The sequence below is a fragment of the Octopus bimaculoides genome, chromosome 21 (genome assembly GCF_001194135.2).
Source record: "Octopus bimaculoides isolate UCB-OBI-ISO-001 chromosome 21, ASM119413v2, whole genome shotgun sequence".
NCBI lineage: Eukaryota > Metazoa > Mollusca > Cephalopoda > Octopoda > Octopodidae > Octopus > Octopus bimaculoides.
The window spans coordinates 25944227-25960726 of record NC_069001.1 but is presented as its reverse complement, the minus strand read 5'-3'; the positions used below and the strand labels follow the sequence as shown (position 1 = coordinate 25960726).

The window sequence follows — 16500 nt, the reverse complement described above, 5'->3', positions numbered from 1 at the left end:
AGATTGTGTCTCTCTTATTCACCACAATAACGAACGGTTTCCGATGTCCGGTCAGGTGATCGCACTGAATCATTGCATCCCAGAGAATTTTGCAGTCTTCACTGTCGGTGACCCCTTCTGTGGGCTTCCTCATACCACGACTATGCCCTTTTTAGGCCGTGATTTCTACTGGGCTCCCAATGGATCATTCTTGCCACATTATCATTTCGTCTTTCGTATTCACGTTGTGCCAATTCCGGGCAGTCGGTAACGAAGTCCCCCAACGTTTCACCCCTCTCACCACACATCCTGCATTTTTCGCAGTCAGTAACGTTGTTGGCTCTGCATTTCACATAGTTAGTCTTTAGCGACCGTTCTTCTGCTGCACATATACGTGCTTCTCTCTCTGTCTTTAGGTCAATACTCATCCATAATCATCGGTCTTCTGCGTATCTTGGCGTTCGTATCTCTTGCAAACTGATCGTACATTTTTTTTTAATCCTTCAATGCTGTTTCGCTTTGTGTGCGTACGTGTTCCTTTCCTCTAAGTTTTCCTTTACACAATTATCAGTTTTATTGACGCCGTATAATGTTTCTATGGTATGTTTTGCATTCCACGTAAGCTGTTTTCCTCTATTTCGATGCCAAACTGGCAACTATATAATATTAATTATTATCGCTATTACTATCATCATCATGAAGCTGGTCACCTAATACAACCATTAGCCTGCCGAGAAAATGCTTAGAAGTATTTTGCCCATACTTGCATTCCGATTTCTTATTCCACTCAAGTTGATATTTCCTGTCTCCATTTCGGGGTCGAGGAAATAAGTATGAGTTGAGCATTATGATCGCTGCAATCCATGCGCCAGTAAATGAATTCAGGCCACGTGCCTGTAATAGAACGGTTCAATATTATTATTATTATTATTATTATTAAGGTGGTGAGCTGGCAGAATCGTTAGGACACTGCACGAAATGCGTAACGGTATTTCGCCCGTCGCTACGTTCTGAGTTGAAATTCCGCCAAGGTTAATTTTTCCTGTCATCCTTTTGGAAACGATAAAGTACCAGTTGCGTACTGGGGTGAATTAGATCGACTGGTCCCTCCCCACTAAATTTCAGGGCTTGTGCCAATAGTACAAAGGATTATTATTATCATTATTATTGTTTGTTGGACAATAGAAACAGTAAATCAGACAAAATGCTTTGTATCATATTTAATTGTATAACATTACGTCCTGATTTCTTATAAAATCGCATTCGATTTTTCTCCATCTTGCAAGAGGTGGTCAATCATGTCAAGTACTGGGAGGGAGTGGGTCAATTTAATCGGACTGCACCACGTTACAAAGTCTGTGGCCTTTGTGCCATTCTAAAAAAAATCATTAACGTTATTGATTCAACAATGTGCTTAATAGAGATTACTGAAAAAACTTGTGATATCATATTTACTTATTTATTGTTATTGTTATTACTTTTTCTTTTTTCTTTTCGCTTCCATGCCGTAAATTGATATAGATGATGCCTGAGGCCAAATGAATATTCAGCTTCATTCCGATATCTGCTTAGGATAATTTGATTTCTGGTAGGTATTTTTTTAATGTTCTATTTTAGTTAGAAGAGCATAATATTTACTGTATTATGCTCCTGTCTTCTGGTACAAAAAAATATCTGTAGTGAGACTAGATATGTGAAATTATATTTTCTAATATTCGACTGATATATTTAGCTAGAAATCATTAGGAAGAAATTGCTATCAATGATAACACCGTCTATGACGACAACAACGACGCCAGGACCTTGACGACAACAACGACGCCAGGACCTTGACGACGACGGAGCTGATGTTGTCGACGAAGATGCAGATGATGAGGAAGAAGGGAAATACAACATAATGATGGTATGTTATTTCGGAAACGAAGGTATTTATAGTGCCATTGAGGTAAAGAAAATATATATAAAAAAAAAGGATGCTGTTGATGATGATGGAAGAAATGACGATGACGATGTTCTACGACGGCGATGGCATTGACAATTACGAAGACGGAGGTTATAAAACTACATTTTTTTTTCCTGTTGCATCCAAACTTGCTGTTAATGACTAAGAGGAAACAATATCGATAATGATGATGGTACAGCTGCTGCGGCTACTGTTGTTGATGATCATGGCGATGATGATGGTGGTGGTGGTGGTGGTGGTGGTGCTGTGGTGAATATTTAAACCAATCGATGCCCGTACGTTAACCGTAACAATTAATGAGTAATACAAGGACTACTACAACGTATTACTAATGCAACAAATAGTAAAATAATAGTAGCAGTAGTAATAATAATAGTAATAATAATAATAATAATAATAATAATAATAATAATAAGTGTAATGGAATTTTTTTCAAAAACAAATACCTCAGATGATTTATGACGACGATGCGATGGTGATAATGACTATGGAAATGATGAAGATGATGATAATGAGGGTGTTGCTCTTTTTGTTGCTAATGATGATGATGGTGCTGATGATAACAACGACGATGATGACTACGTTGTTATTGATGATGATGATGATGATGAAAATGACGATAACAACGACGTTAGCGTTGCTGTTGACTATTATGATGATTATGATGTTGCCACCAATGCTGCTGTTGCCGCTACCACTACTACTACTACTACTGATGATGACGCTGATGATGATAGTGTGATGGCGTCGATGGAATATCATGCAAATTGGTGCCTGCGTCTCAAAGATTCCCTGTATAAATGGATATCGCTACTAACCGTAATTATCTCATACAATAGTCTTCATTCTTCGTTTGTTTCGTAATGTTTTTTTTAATTCTTTTTAATCTTATTTTTGTATTTATTTGTGTTTTTGTATTTAGTTACTTCTTCAATCCTCCTTGTAGTTGTTGTTGTCGTCGGTGCTGATATAGCTTTATCCTTATTATGACCAGTACACTCGCTCGCTTGATGAGTGGTTCAAGAATAGATTTCATGGAATTAGATTCTACAGAGATGCCCGGAATTTCTTTGATTAGAGAGTGTATTCGGAGATAGATAAAATCCCATTAATGATAAATGCTCTGCAGTTATGTACATATAACAATAAGAGAAACAATAACATTAGCACTAATAACATCACTGATGATGATGATAATAATAATAATAATAATAATAATAATAATACTAATAATAATACTAATAATACTAATAATAATTAAGGCGATATTAAAGCAAGCACAGATAAAAGAATATAAGATACTAAAAATAAGGACGAAAAATAAGAACAAAACAGAAAAGAAAACGAAGAAGGGAAGGGAGATGAAAACGAAGGAGAAGAAGAAAACGAAAAGATGAAGAATAAAGAGAACGAAAAAAGAAGAAAACGGGAATAAAGAAGTCCATATACAAAGAACTGGTAAAAAATATCACAGGAGCAATCCTAGAATATCACTTATCAGCATGTATTAATAATTACAAATTTGTATTGTCTTCGGGGACAATTCTCTCACGTACACATTCGTTCAGTCACAGACATAATTATACACACACACACACACACACACGTATACATTTGTATTTTATTATTTTTTTCTGTGTATGACATCAAACAGAATTGTATTAAATTATTCTGCATAGTAAAGTTATCTTCGTCTTGCCCTTGTGGCAAATTAACATTAGTGAAAAACATCGCAGCTCAAATTGCTAGTATTAATTGGGCTGTTTCTATTAGACGAAAGGTATTAAAATAGAATACAAGCAGAAACATACCTGTAACATATAAAAAGGATTCGATATCGATACTATATACAATTGTCTGTTTCAGATATCGTTAACATGAACACCATTCTGGGACTAGACACAATTTGAACCCGTGGTCTTCGTCCCTATAACTGCGACCCTATGGCACATTGGCCGAATATTGTTCTTTTTAGCATAAGCAGAGACCCGCACGTTTTTATCAATAGGTGAGTCAAAACTGTAAAGGCTAACTGGCAAAAATACATGCATTACTTCATAGGATTAAAATCCTTTTAATGATAGCCACAAGGCCTGACATTTTCGGGATGAAGGCTAGTCAACAATAGAAACCCAGTACCTCGAACACACGTGAATGAAAGGTTAAGTCGACATTGGCAGCAGAACATAAAACAAGACAGAACGTAAAAGAGAATGCCGCTACACTATTCGCCATGGATGCCAATGATTTTGATTTTGCCAGCTCACCGCTTTAATATGGGCTTAACCAAATTTGAATTGATAAAATGCCGATTTTTTTTTTTTATTGCTGAAACATCCGTATTACGTCTTATATTTTCAGTAAACAGAGAATCAATTGGGATGTGTTAAGAAATCGGGTGTATTCTGGCATCCGTTATAGCTTCTCCTGTTAGGAGTTCAAATACCACTAGGTGCTGATGGGTAAGATTAAGCATCTGATGATAGAAGCAAACTGTCTTACGTATAACTGTCCAGCATGGATACATAACTTTATAAACAGTATAGATGAGTTAGCGAGCGAATAGTTTAGAAAGCTTCATTTTCTTTGCTATCGATTAAGTGGAAAACTTTGATCGGAATATATCATATGGATTGGAACGTGGAAGTATGAAAAGTTAACGTATGTATGTATACACACACACACACACACATATATATATATATATATATATATATAAATTGTGTGTTTGTGTTTATACCCTCCTCACTATTGCTTGACAACCAATGTTGGTGTTTACGTACCCGTATCAGTTCGGCAAAAGACACCTATTAGAATAAGTACGACGTTTACAAAGAATAAATCCTGGGATGGATCCGTTCGATTAAAGACGGTGCTCCAGCATGGTCACAGTTAAATGATTGAAGCAAGTAAAAGTAAACACGCAAAATCACTGGAAGTGATAATCGAGTGTCTCAAAATATAAAAATTCATCAAATGACGTGTAACCCATTATTCTATCAACAGAAAAACCAAATGTAATATTCTTTTCTACTCTAGGAACAAGGCCCGAGATTTGGTGGGACGGGGGTCAGTGGATTAGATCAACCCCAGTACAGAACTAGTACTAAATATATCGATCCCGAAAGGATGAAAGGTAAAGTCGACCTCGGCGGAATTTGAACGCTGTATTAAGTGTTTGAGTAACCTCCATGTACTTGAACCTATTAACATTATTTTCCAGTATAAATCAGTGTGCCACAGTCTACAACTATTTTCTTTCATTGTCTCTTGCAGACTAGCCTACCAATTTGCACAAATTCCCCCATTGTAAGAAATAGGGTTTCGCTTCTATCTAAGGTACGTTTTAGAATATATACTTAAAAAGGAAAGCTTTACTATACTCAGAATATATGTTATAAAATACTGTTCTATATTTAAGAGATGGGGAATTATGTTAATTTTTTTACATTTGACGGATATTTGTCCTCATCTTGTTTGTTGTTAACACAACGTTTCGGCTGATATATAACCTCCAACCTTCATCAGGTGTTTTGGGGAAATTTCGAACCTCGGTTCTCATTCCTAAAGTATCTTTCGATGTTATTATTATTATTATTATTGTTGTTCAGGTGACCTGAATAACAATAACAGTAAAAAGGAATGAGAACCCGGGTTCGAAATTTCCCCCAAGACACCGGATGAAGGCTGGAGGGTATATTACCCGAAACGTTGTATTAACAACAAACTAGATGAGGACAAATATCCGTCAAATGTAAATAATGTATATGTTATAAAGTTTAGCGAAATTCTTAGAACAAATAGGGATGCTCAATACAAGCTCATGCCAATGCTTTGGGTTAATACAAAGGGTTAAGCATTTATTTATGGAACACACTTAAACACACAAATGCAGAAATATATTCTTAACATAACGAAGAGATGAATGGTTCATGTGAATTCTTTCCTCGTAAACTGACAGCCCACTACAAACTTGAAATGCTTCACACGATATATCTCATGTCCTCTGCATCACTGTTTACACATATATTGTTTGCGTGTGAGCATACATAAGAGTGTAGGAGCATATGTGCACACTCTTGCGTGTAGTTAAGACACTATGACAAATGTAAAGCTAAGTGTGCGTATTAACCTCTCTGTGGACAGTAAATGATTGATTGATCTGTCTTGATTTCGAATTTAATTAATCAACATTAATAATAATTATAGCGACAATAGCGAACTCGTTTGTGAGGAGTAGGCTTTAATCGTTAGAACCATCTCCAGTAGTAGTCGACTAGAATAATACTTTATCCAACTTGGATTGGAATGGTTACAGCTGGCTGGAATACCTTTGATCAGATGTCTGCTCAATCGAGTCTGACCTTGTTCTAGACAACACCAATAAAAATATTGTAACATTAATCATGTGTGTAGTTCTGTCACATGATCGTAATGTTTGATGAGGAATTATATTTTATTGAATTGACACTGATATTTAAATTTATTTCATTCATTCTACATTATATTACTCAGTCACCTCTTAAATAAATAGTTATAAGACATAAATGTGAAACAAGAAGCAAAGATACTAATACAAGAATTGTTCACGAACATATTTCCCTTGAGTTTTCGATTTGTATCTTAGTTTAGACACTTCTTTGCCAAACTAACATACACACCAAACACAACTACATACATTGTAGTGGTTAACGCCAGGTCAGCCCATGTAGTAAAGGACAGAAACAAAGGAATTCCAAACACGAATATCCGTTATTTTCGGACTTGTGTAATTTGCTTTACATACACAAACGCTGACGGTGTAAATCTGACGCCGTTGTGTCGCTACATATCATTTGTATTGTGGTAGATCTTGTTTCAAAATTTGAACAAGGCCGCTTTCTCCATCAGAGAAAGATAGAGAAAAAGTGGCGGCTGAATTTGTGGTTGTAGAAGAAGTAGAAATATTACTGGTACATATATTAATCTATATACCACCGAAAGATAAAAGGCAAAGTTGATCTCTGTGACGTTTGAAATCGGAACATAGAGCGTCAAAGCCAATAACAACACATTGTATTCTAAACTCTACAAAGTAGTTCTGTTATGTTTTAACATTTTGTCATGGATTAAATTCTGCCGAGGTTGGCTTTGCATTTCATAGATTCAGGTGTCTATAAAATAATTAACATTTGAGTACAGGGGTCGATAAAATCAACTGATCAACTCCTCGGAATTACATACCTTGTGCTAAAATTTGAAACCATGGTTTTTAAATAAATATATTAGTCACTGCACCTTTCCTTCTTCAGATATAATTTTGAAGGAAAATAGGCAACATTTCCCAGCTAAACCCTCGTTAGGTCGTAGAAAATAAGTATTGTTGTAGGTTGGAAACCATCGGCGTACCCAGCTCACCGAATTGTAAATGCGAGCCATATTCATATAGAAACAACTTTTATATTTGCTCCATCTTCGTCTAAAGAATTCGTATATGTAAATTAAGTTTGCCACATACCTAATAACTTCATTTGTAAAGACACACAAAATGTAACTCAGTACATTTTATTTTGCCCTACGTTCACCACATTGAAATCGAGTTATCTCGATTTACATTCTGACCACAAAATCTCACAGGGCACTGACACGCCACACGAACTATTCTGGTGACCCTACTTAGCCTCAAAGATAAGCTAAATCCTAGCCGTTGTTAACAAATTAATAGGATTGATGGCATATAATTCGAAACTGTGACATGTATTGAGCAAAAGAATTTCTCCACTCACAAGTCAGGTACTAATTTCTGCTAAAGAGACTGAAGAGCATGAAAAGATGAATTTTGTTCAAGAACACAACTTACTACCACGGCTAGAATTGAACCACTAGTCTGAGCTTCATAAGATCCATAGCTTCACAATGTAATCCGTCGAAAAGAGTAGATTAAATACACGGATTAGTAACGATTTGGTTGCGAAAGTCACTTGTCACTATTACAATTATCTTCTACTGTAGCTTGATTAATGCTATGAGAATGAATTTGGTGGAGTGGTAATTTGTGGATAGACCGTTATATATATATATATATATATATATATATATATATATATATATATATACGTGGGTCTAAATCGAGTTTCTTCACTACACAGCTATGTCTGGCCAGTGTCTATGACAAGAAAAAACGTTTGTGGAAATTTGTGGTGTTTTTCAAAGTTTAACTCAATGCATTTAAAGACGACTTTTGACTCATTTCAAATTATACTTTGTAGGTTTCAACGCACATCGCCACAAAATATTCTGTTTCGGTGTATTTCATTGATTTTAGCCTGGAACAATGAAGAATAGCCAGAAATTTATCATTTGCCGCCGACAGGAGCTTTCATCGATTTTTACTTTGTGCAAATTCGAAACACGAAATACTGCTTCAAATAAGTTATAATTTCTCTGAATGTTTGTCGCCAGTGTTACTTTCTGGCAAACATCATTTTGTAAATAGTTCTGCCTATTATATCTTTCAGACACTATTAATTTAATTATATTTGTGATGGTTCGTACATTTATATTCTGTAGTTATTTACTTTATCGCTCTTTATTAATTTGATTTTGTTTTTTGAACAATATATATATATATATGTATATACACACACACACACACACACACACAAGTATATAGAATTGTATATACACATTTGTATACGAATATATATCTGTGCATATGTATGCATGTACGAATATTTATATGCCTGTTTATATATATATATATATATATATATATATACATACACATACATAGGAGAGAGAGATGTGTGTAGATATGTACGAGTCTGAGAGTGTGTTTATTGCATTAATGACGAAGATTAAAACATCTAGTCGCACTGTATGAAAAACGCTACTCACTTTACAGTTTTAATTGAAGAAATATGACGCCTGTAATAACAAGTCTCTGCGAGACAATTATTGCGATAAAAGAATGTAGACATTTCTTGTTTTCTACTGGTATTTATTGTACGGACAACCAAAAGATATATTAAAGTCGGTGAATTGGTGTATTCATATGAAATGTATCTAAGAGAAAGTTTGCTTTAATATCTTCACCAGTCATGGGTAAAACTGTGGCCTGGTGGACTTTCTGATTGTTATACGAACGAAAACATAACCACCAATGGTTTTGTATATGCGTCATTTGACGCATAAGACATGGAGAGGTAATATCCCTTTGTGTTCTGTTACAGAAATGTAAATGAAGTCTGTTTTTAATTCGGGTGTACCGCCGAATTTTGGGAAGAATATATGTGTACCGTAAGTGAAAAAATGTTACGGAGCTATGCTTTAACCCACCACACTTTCTGCCCGTAAAAATGGTAACGATGGTTTCTAACATGGTTAACTGTATTTAACATTAGTTGTATTAATGATTAATAAATATTGTATTAATGTATAAGACTTTCGAAGAAGAGACAGTAGAACGAAAGTCTAAGTCGACTATGGTAGATTTTCAAACAAGAATAGAACGGTATATACGAATTTTAGAAAAGCGCGCTAAAGATTCTGAATAAAGAAAGCTTTAATAAAAATAATAATTCTAGTTTCTAATTCTGGTACAAGGTCGACAACATTTTAGAAATGGATACTTGATAACTCCAACGATTAATTGGTACGTATTTCATCGACTAAGAATAGATTATAGGCGAAACATACCTGAACAGGACAGGACGAAATGTGGCTGAGCTTCTGCAACGCAATTCGTCATTTATTGCTAGCTATTCTGAGGAGACGGGGATTAGTCCATTATTCTGACAGTAGGTGACAAGTATATTACTTTATTTTATGCAAAATCATGAAAGCACAACTGACCACGGCGGAATTTGAACTCAAAGCGTAAAAACCTGAAAGTAATACCACGAATATGTATTAATGATTTTAACATCTCTTTGCCTTTGGATGATTTTTAATTGAAGCTGCGAATAGTAATTTTACTTCGTAAGGGTAACTCGTTACCATTGCTTCTGGGAACAGATTGATAAATTATTACGTCGACTCCTGATGGATGAAAGCGAAGTTGACCTTGGCGGGATTTGAATTCCGAAACTTAAAGAGACGTAACTAACTACTGCGAGGCATTTCTGATTAAGAAACATATATAATCATTCGTCGAAATCAATATTTCTCCTCAGCACTATGATTTAATAAAGTCTACTCGACAAAATGCAAATTCATACACATTAACGTACACACACACACCCTTATTCTCTCTCCCTCTATATCAGCCACTTCTCCTTCAAGTAATACACGCATGCGAAGAGGATTAGCGAAAGCCAATCTATAATCAATACTGCATTACTTCTTTCGTCAGTCTATTATAACCAGAAGTAAGAATTAATGGGTGTTGAACAGGATTGAGACGTATAATTGAGAATAGTGCGTTTCACCTCATCTTTTAGCTCACGTAGAAACTAGAAGAGCTGAATTAAGTGCTACAAGCTAGGGATCTACTTTTCCACTGTAAAATAAAAACACTGCCGCTTAAGGTAGTGGTTTCTCTGTAATATCAGGAACATATCTGCCACTACAGAATGGTACCTCAAAACAAACACACACACACACACATCATTTTATCTTTTACTTGTTCTAGTCATTTGATTGCGGCCGTGTGGGGGCACCACCATAACGAGTGTTAATCAAACAAATCGACCAAAGAACATATTTCTTTAAAATATTTATGTTGTCAGTCTCTTTTTGCAGAAACGCTACAATACGTGGTCGTCAAACACCAACACCGGTTGTCAACCGGTGGCGAGAGACAGATACAAAGACGCCCACACATAAACATGTACATATGTGTGTGTGTGTTTGTGTGTGTGTGTATATATATATATATATATATATATATATGCAGACAGATAGATAGATTAGAGACAGGTATTTTCAATATAGAATACACTTCGTAGTGTTCAAGATATTTAAACATGAGCGGGTAGAGGAGTAAAAGTAAAAACAAGCTTACATGATTTGAGGAGGATTGCTGGGAACAAAATTATGACCAGCAGTTGTTTGCGTTCACCTCATCTATGGTTAGTAGTAGATCTTCGTTAATGTTGATGTAATCCATCGTTACTGTCTCGTTAGTTATAGGTGAGGCGGCAAACAAATCCACTGGTTCGTTCCCTTGTCTGTGTTCCGACGAGGAGGTAAAGGCACTTTTGAACTGGTCATTCAGTACCTTACTGATCGTGGTTGGGCTATTAATGATGGAGCCATCATTTTGGACGAAGGATCCTATTTTGCAGCGCACTGAAGATGTTTCTTTGGCATAATGGAAGAAGGCCTTTGGGTTCGACTTAATGTTTTTTATAACCCAGGATTGTTTGATTGCTTTCTCCCTCACATAGGATTGTTGCAGGCTTTTTTCAGTCTATCGGTATTGTTTTAGGCGGGACCTTTCACTACTTTTGAAATGTTGGCTGAAACGATTTGCAACTTTCACCCGTGGTCTCATGAGGATATTCTTCTCACTTGGATGTTTGTTCCTTTTTTGTTGGCCTTGTGCTCTGGGACATATTTCTGGAATGTGGTTTGCATAACAGACATGAAACATTCTAGTTTCATGCCAATGACTGGTGTGGAGAGATATTTAGGCCAGTCATGAAGATCTCTATTTGGAGCGACTTCCAGTCTTTATGGAAGTTCAGATTGGAGAGATCTTGGGTGCTTCCTTTAGGCTGTATTCTCTGGCTTCTTTTGGTCCATACATAGACAGCTATATTATGTTATTATCCGAAACTAATGTCGGCGTTACTTTCACATCATGAACGATGTCTATATTGTTTGTGAAGCAGAAATGCTAAATGTTATTCGCCCTAGTTGGTCTAAGCACAACTTACTCCATCAATAGTGCAAAAGTGAGTTTAAGCAGGGACTCCACCTGCGCTTGTTTGCAATGAGTCACTCCTTAGAGCGTGTGGCCTTCAAGTCATTCGACATTGGGGAATTTCAAATCATCCATAAGAAATACGCTCACGTGGTGTTCCAGTTTCATGAGTATTACTTTAATTCTTGTGAGGCAATCATCAAACTTTCCTATGTGGTTTGGAGCATCCGGTGGGCGATATGTGTTGCATATGGCTATATTGCGATTTCGAATGTATACAAAGAGTGTGTCATATACAAATTGAGTATGACAGTAAGACCTGGGGTGTGAGGTCTACAGAGATGTATACAACACCTCCACGGCTCCTTTTCTTTCTGTCTCTCTCTCTCTCACACACACACACCACAAACAAACAAGGATATAAGCAATGGACAAAGTATGATGATATATGACAAACTAAATTCCATACCGAACCGAATTAAATCATTTAAAATTAGAAGAGTGGGCGAAAGAATTTCAGATTATTAAGCAAATATATTCTAGTATACTAACAAGAGGATCGGTTCTAAAGTTCGGTGAAATGTATACTATGGAATAATATGATGCTAGTTCGAACAACATCTTAACGTTATTTGACGCATAAGACATGAAGGAGTAATATCTCTGTGTTCTGTGTTCTGTAAATGATGTCTGTTTTTAATAAATCAAATGACTATTAGTTTATCTAACAATTATTTCATTTAAAAATGTAGTGGTATTAAATAAATGTTGGGCTGTAAATTTAAGGAGCTCGTTTTTCAAATAGTTGGTTGCGGTTTCAGTCCCTCCCCGTAACATCCTGTGTGTTTTCGCCAATAATGCTGGTTTGACTAATCATTTGTGAGATAATTTGATAGATAGACACTATGAAAGTCCGCAGTATCTTAATTTACAGCAATGCGTCATGTGTTGATGCCCGAATATCTTCATGTTTGTGTTTGTTTTCTCCCATTGAGAACCGGTGCTGAGTTTTTTTTACATCCCTGTAACTTAAACGTTTAGCAGGAGAGACCGAATGATTTTGTTTTAAAAAAAGAAAAGTAAGATCGGACATTGTGTTTTTCAATGTGTATTGTGATCGATTTGTTGGACTGAAACCTTGCAGGTGATGCGTCAGCATGGCCTAAAATCTACAATATGGTGCACCACCAATTTATGTCAGTTTGTGTAAAAGTGCAAATCTATGAGTGAAACAAATACAATGCAAAGGATAATTATTTATTTGAAAATATTGAATAAATTAATTAGGTAGCTAATCCTATGTATATAACAGGAAAGGTGAAAGCAACTGAAATCCCCAAATAAAAAAAAAACGAAGTTGAAATCTAGGTAATTGATTTACATTATATTTGGAATCTACCCAAAATGAAATCATTTAGTAAAAATACAGTCAGTCTAGGATGAAAGTTTATTAGGAAGAATCAATAAAGAAACTATCAATTTTAATAGTTCATTATCTCAAGCCAATTAATCATCTTATATGAGTTATCAGTTACTGAACAATATATATAAACAAAGATTTTGTTGTCTACTTACTGCTCATATTCCACTAAATTATATATGATCACGAACAAGTCGTACAGACAAATGTTTATGTTCTTGGAGAGACAATTCAGAAAGTTTATGGCGTATTTTTCAATGAAAATATCTTTACACCGAGAGAGGCAGAAACTATAAATTAAGTTTCAGAAGATTAACCATATTAAAGATACAATTTATTTCCTAGTATCTGCTAAAAGTTTATAAGATATTTCAAGCGACCGAAATGTTTACTAACACAATTATTTCGCTTTTAGTGTTTTAAAATTTATAAAGGCATTGAGCTGGCGGAATCGTTAGCACGCCGGACAAACCGTTTAGCGGCTTCTCTGGACGTGCAAAGCACAAATCACGCAGGGATCAGCTTTGAATTCCATTTATTCTTTCCAATAAAATGAAGGAACAGTAAAATATTAGAGTCACTGTAATCGATTAACGGTCTCCTCAAATTTCAGTATTTTTCATTTATTAGAAACAATTATCTTAAAATTTACAAATAGAGTATTAAATATCTTTATTATTTACGCAGATTTGCTTTATATGGAAGCGTAAATTAATTAATACGTAAATAACATTCCGTGTTTCATGGTCCTCTTTGTCGTTGATTTCATTCCCTACCACTGATTATCTTCAGTGTCTGAACTGAACATCAAATTCTGTATTAACATTTTCAATTCTTTATATCAATATATCCAATAACCTTCAGGCTATACAAAATTCACGTCACATTTACATAGAGAGTGTAAATATCTAGATGGATAGTTTCATAGATTTATTCCAAATCTGCCTCGGGCATTTAAATGTGTTGCTAGACGAAACACTAAAGTAGTATTGTTAGTATTCATCTACCTGTCAGAAATCAGGTATCCTATATTCTGAAAACAGATGTATAGCGTACATCACCCAATAATACTTATCTGTCATCACGCAATATCAAACAATTAACTATTTATCAAACCGCTACGTATGAAGTATAAATATTTACCATTATGTTTTACACGAATATAAATTTATATTTATGCGTGTATCGTTATAGCCTCATTTATTTCTTGTTCAATGTTTTCGAAAAAGAAGAGGGGGGTTTCATTTGTAACATTTCTGAGATTTAGCAGTAAATAAGCGTTTGATTCTCAGCAGGACAATTAATTGTGTGTGCCTTAATTCACTAGATGTCTGGAACGGTCAACAAATCTTCAATGAACGTTTGTGTCTTGCATGAATATCTGTAGAAAACAGCTGGAAAACACTGAAGTGCATCTTTCAATAAATGATTAATACACAAGTTCAACGACATTTTGGGTTACCATAGATATTACGTTGTTCTAGTGTAAGTATACATAAATGTATGTATGTATCCACACAAACATTTATATACATGTATATACACACATCTGGACACGCGCACACAAACACACACACGCACACACACATATATATATATAAATTATATAGACATGCAGGCATATAAATTTCAACGTATCTTTTGTAAAATGACGAGTTCATATTTTTCTTTTATTTGTGAGATTGAATTTTATTTCCACAAATATATTTCTTTTTATTTGTCATACAATTTACACACAGTCTCACTCAAACGCGCGCACACACACGCACACATCGCACACTCTCTCTCACTCTTTTCTCTCTTCCTCTCTCTTTCTCACCCACTCTTGTTCTCTCTACATGTTTGTGTATGTGTGTGTATGTATACTTATATGTAGATCTGTGTGTGCGTGAGTGTAATTATTTTTATTCCTTCCAAAAATATTTTTCTTATATTCTTTCCTATATCTTGAAAGATTTAGGAAGATTGCTGTTGGTTAGTATTCTAACGTTTCCAACTGCTATGGCCACCGTTTCTTGTTACCAAAGACAAAAACAAAACAAAAAGGAAAAGAAAACATACCTAAATCATCATCACCAACACCACCAACAAGATAAATTCTGCAGTGGAAAAAACAGCTTTCTATTGCAACTGCAGTTGCTATTTTTACAACTATTATTATCAGCGCTATTATTATTATTATTATCATCATCATTATTAATAATATCATCATCATCATCTTCATTATTATTATTATTATTACAAATATATATAGCTAACTACAATTACAAAATGATAATGAAATTATATTGATTTTGTTTGTTAGGCACAAGGCCAAACTGTTATACTATTCTACGAGCACGAAATAAAGACAAAAATAATATCAAGAAGAAGGTTTAAGAAATGTAAGGGCAAATAGTAAAAAAAAGAAGTAAAATATGAAAATAAATACAAATACAAATAACAATGAAGAAAATGAATGAAAGAATTAACAAAGAAGCAAATAGATAACGAGAAGAAGTAAAATAAGCTTCAGCAGAGAAGAAAGTTTTAAATGAATGAGATAGAATAAAGTTTACAAAGAAAAAAAAAATGATAGGGAGAAAAAGAAGAAACAAACAAGGAGAAAAAGAAGAAACAAACAAGGATAAAAGAAAAGAAATAAACGCAAAAGGAAATGAATGAGAAGATAAAATGAAGGATAAGAAGGAAAAAAGAACAGAAAGTTAACAAAAGCCAATCGTTGTATCTTTTTCTTCCCAAGACAGCTGAACATTCTCAGCAGAGTATAATATAATATTATAAGAAAATGGTTCAATCGCTTTGTGTTATTACTTTTATTTATTTCATCAAAATCAAGCAATCTGTCGACAAAACTAACTTTAATAACTTCTGTCTTTGAAAACTCACACACATACAAACATGTTACACACATACAAACATGTTACACACACAGACATGCTCAGGGACTGACACGCGTACGTTCATATAAATACGTACGTATGCGTACACATAAAAATATGCCTTATATATACATATATTTATATATACATATTAATGCATTCACATACATATACATTCGCACATATACAGAAATATATATACTAAATTACAGCCAATTTTAAGACAATGGAAACGATTAGCATATGCCTTTGGTGTGTGTATATATATATATATATATATATATATTTGTTTATTTATATATATTATATATATGCATGCACAAATACACAGATGTGTGTGCAAGTATATTTGTATGAAAATGTGGGAGTGTTTGGACATATATAGTTACGCGCATACATATACATACTG

The 16500-nt window shown here is 34.6% G+C and overlaps 2 long non-coding RNA genes across 3 annotated transcripts in view; one reads left to right on the top strand and one right to left on the bottom strand.

Moving 5' to 3' along the window:
• The window catches only part of LOC128250446 (uncharacterized), a 613350-nt gene that overhangs the window by 235534 nt on the left and 361316 nt on the right, over positions 1-16500 (bottom strand). The gene's annotated exons all lie outside the window — the stretch shown is intronic.
• On the top strand, positions 2625-15782 carry LOC106883638 (uncharacterized). Its single transcript, XR_001411149.2, has 4 exons — positions 2625-2761; positions 5219-5281; positions 14537-14694; positions 15515-15782. It is a non-coding gene; the product is annotated as an uncharacterized LOC106883638 (long non-coding RNA).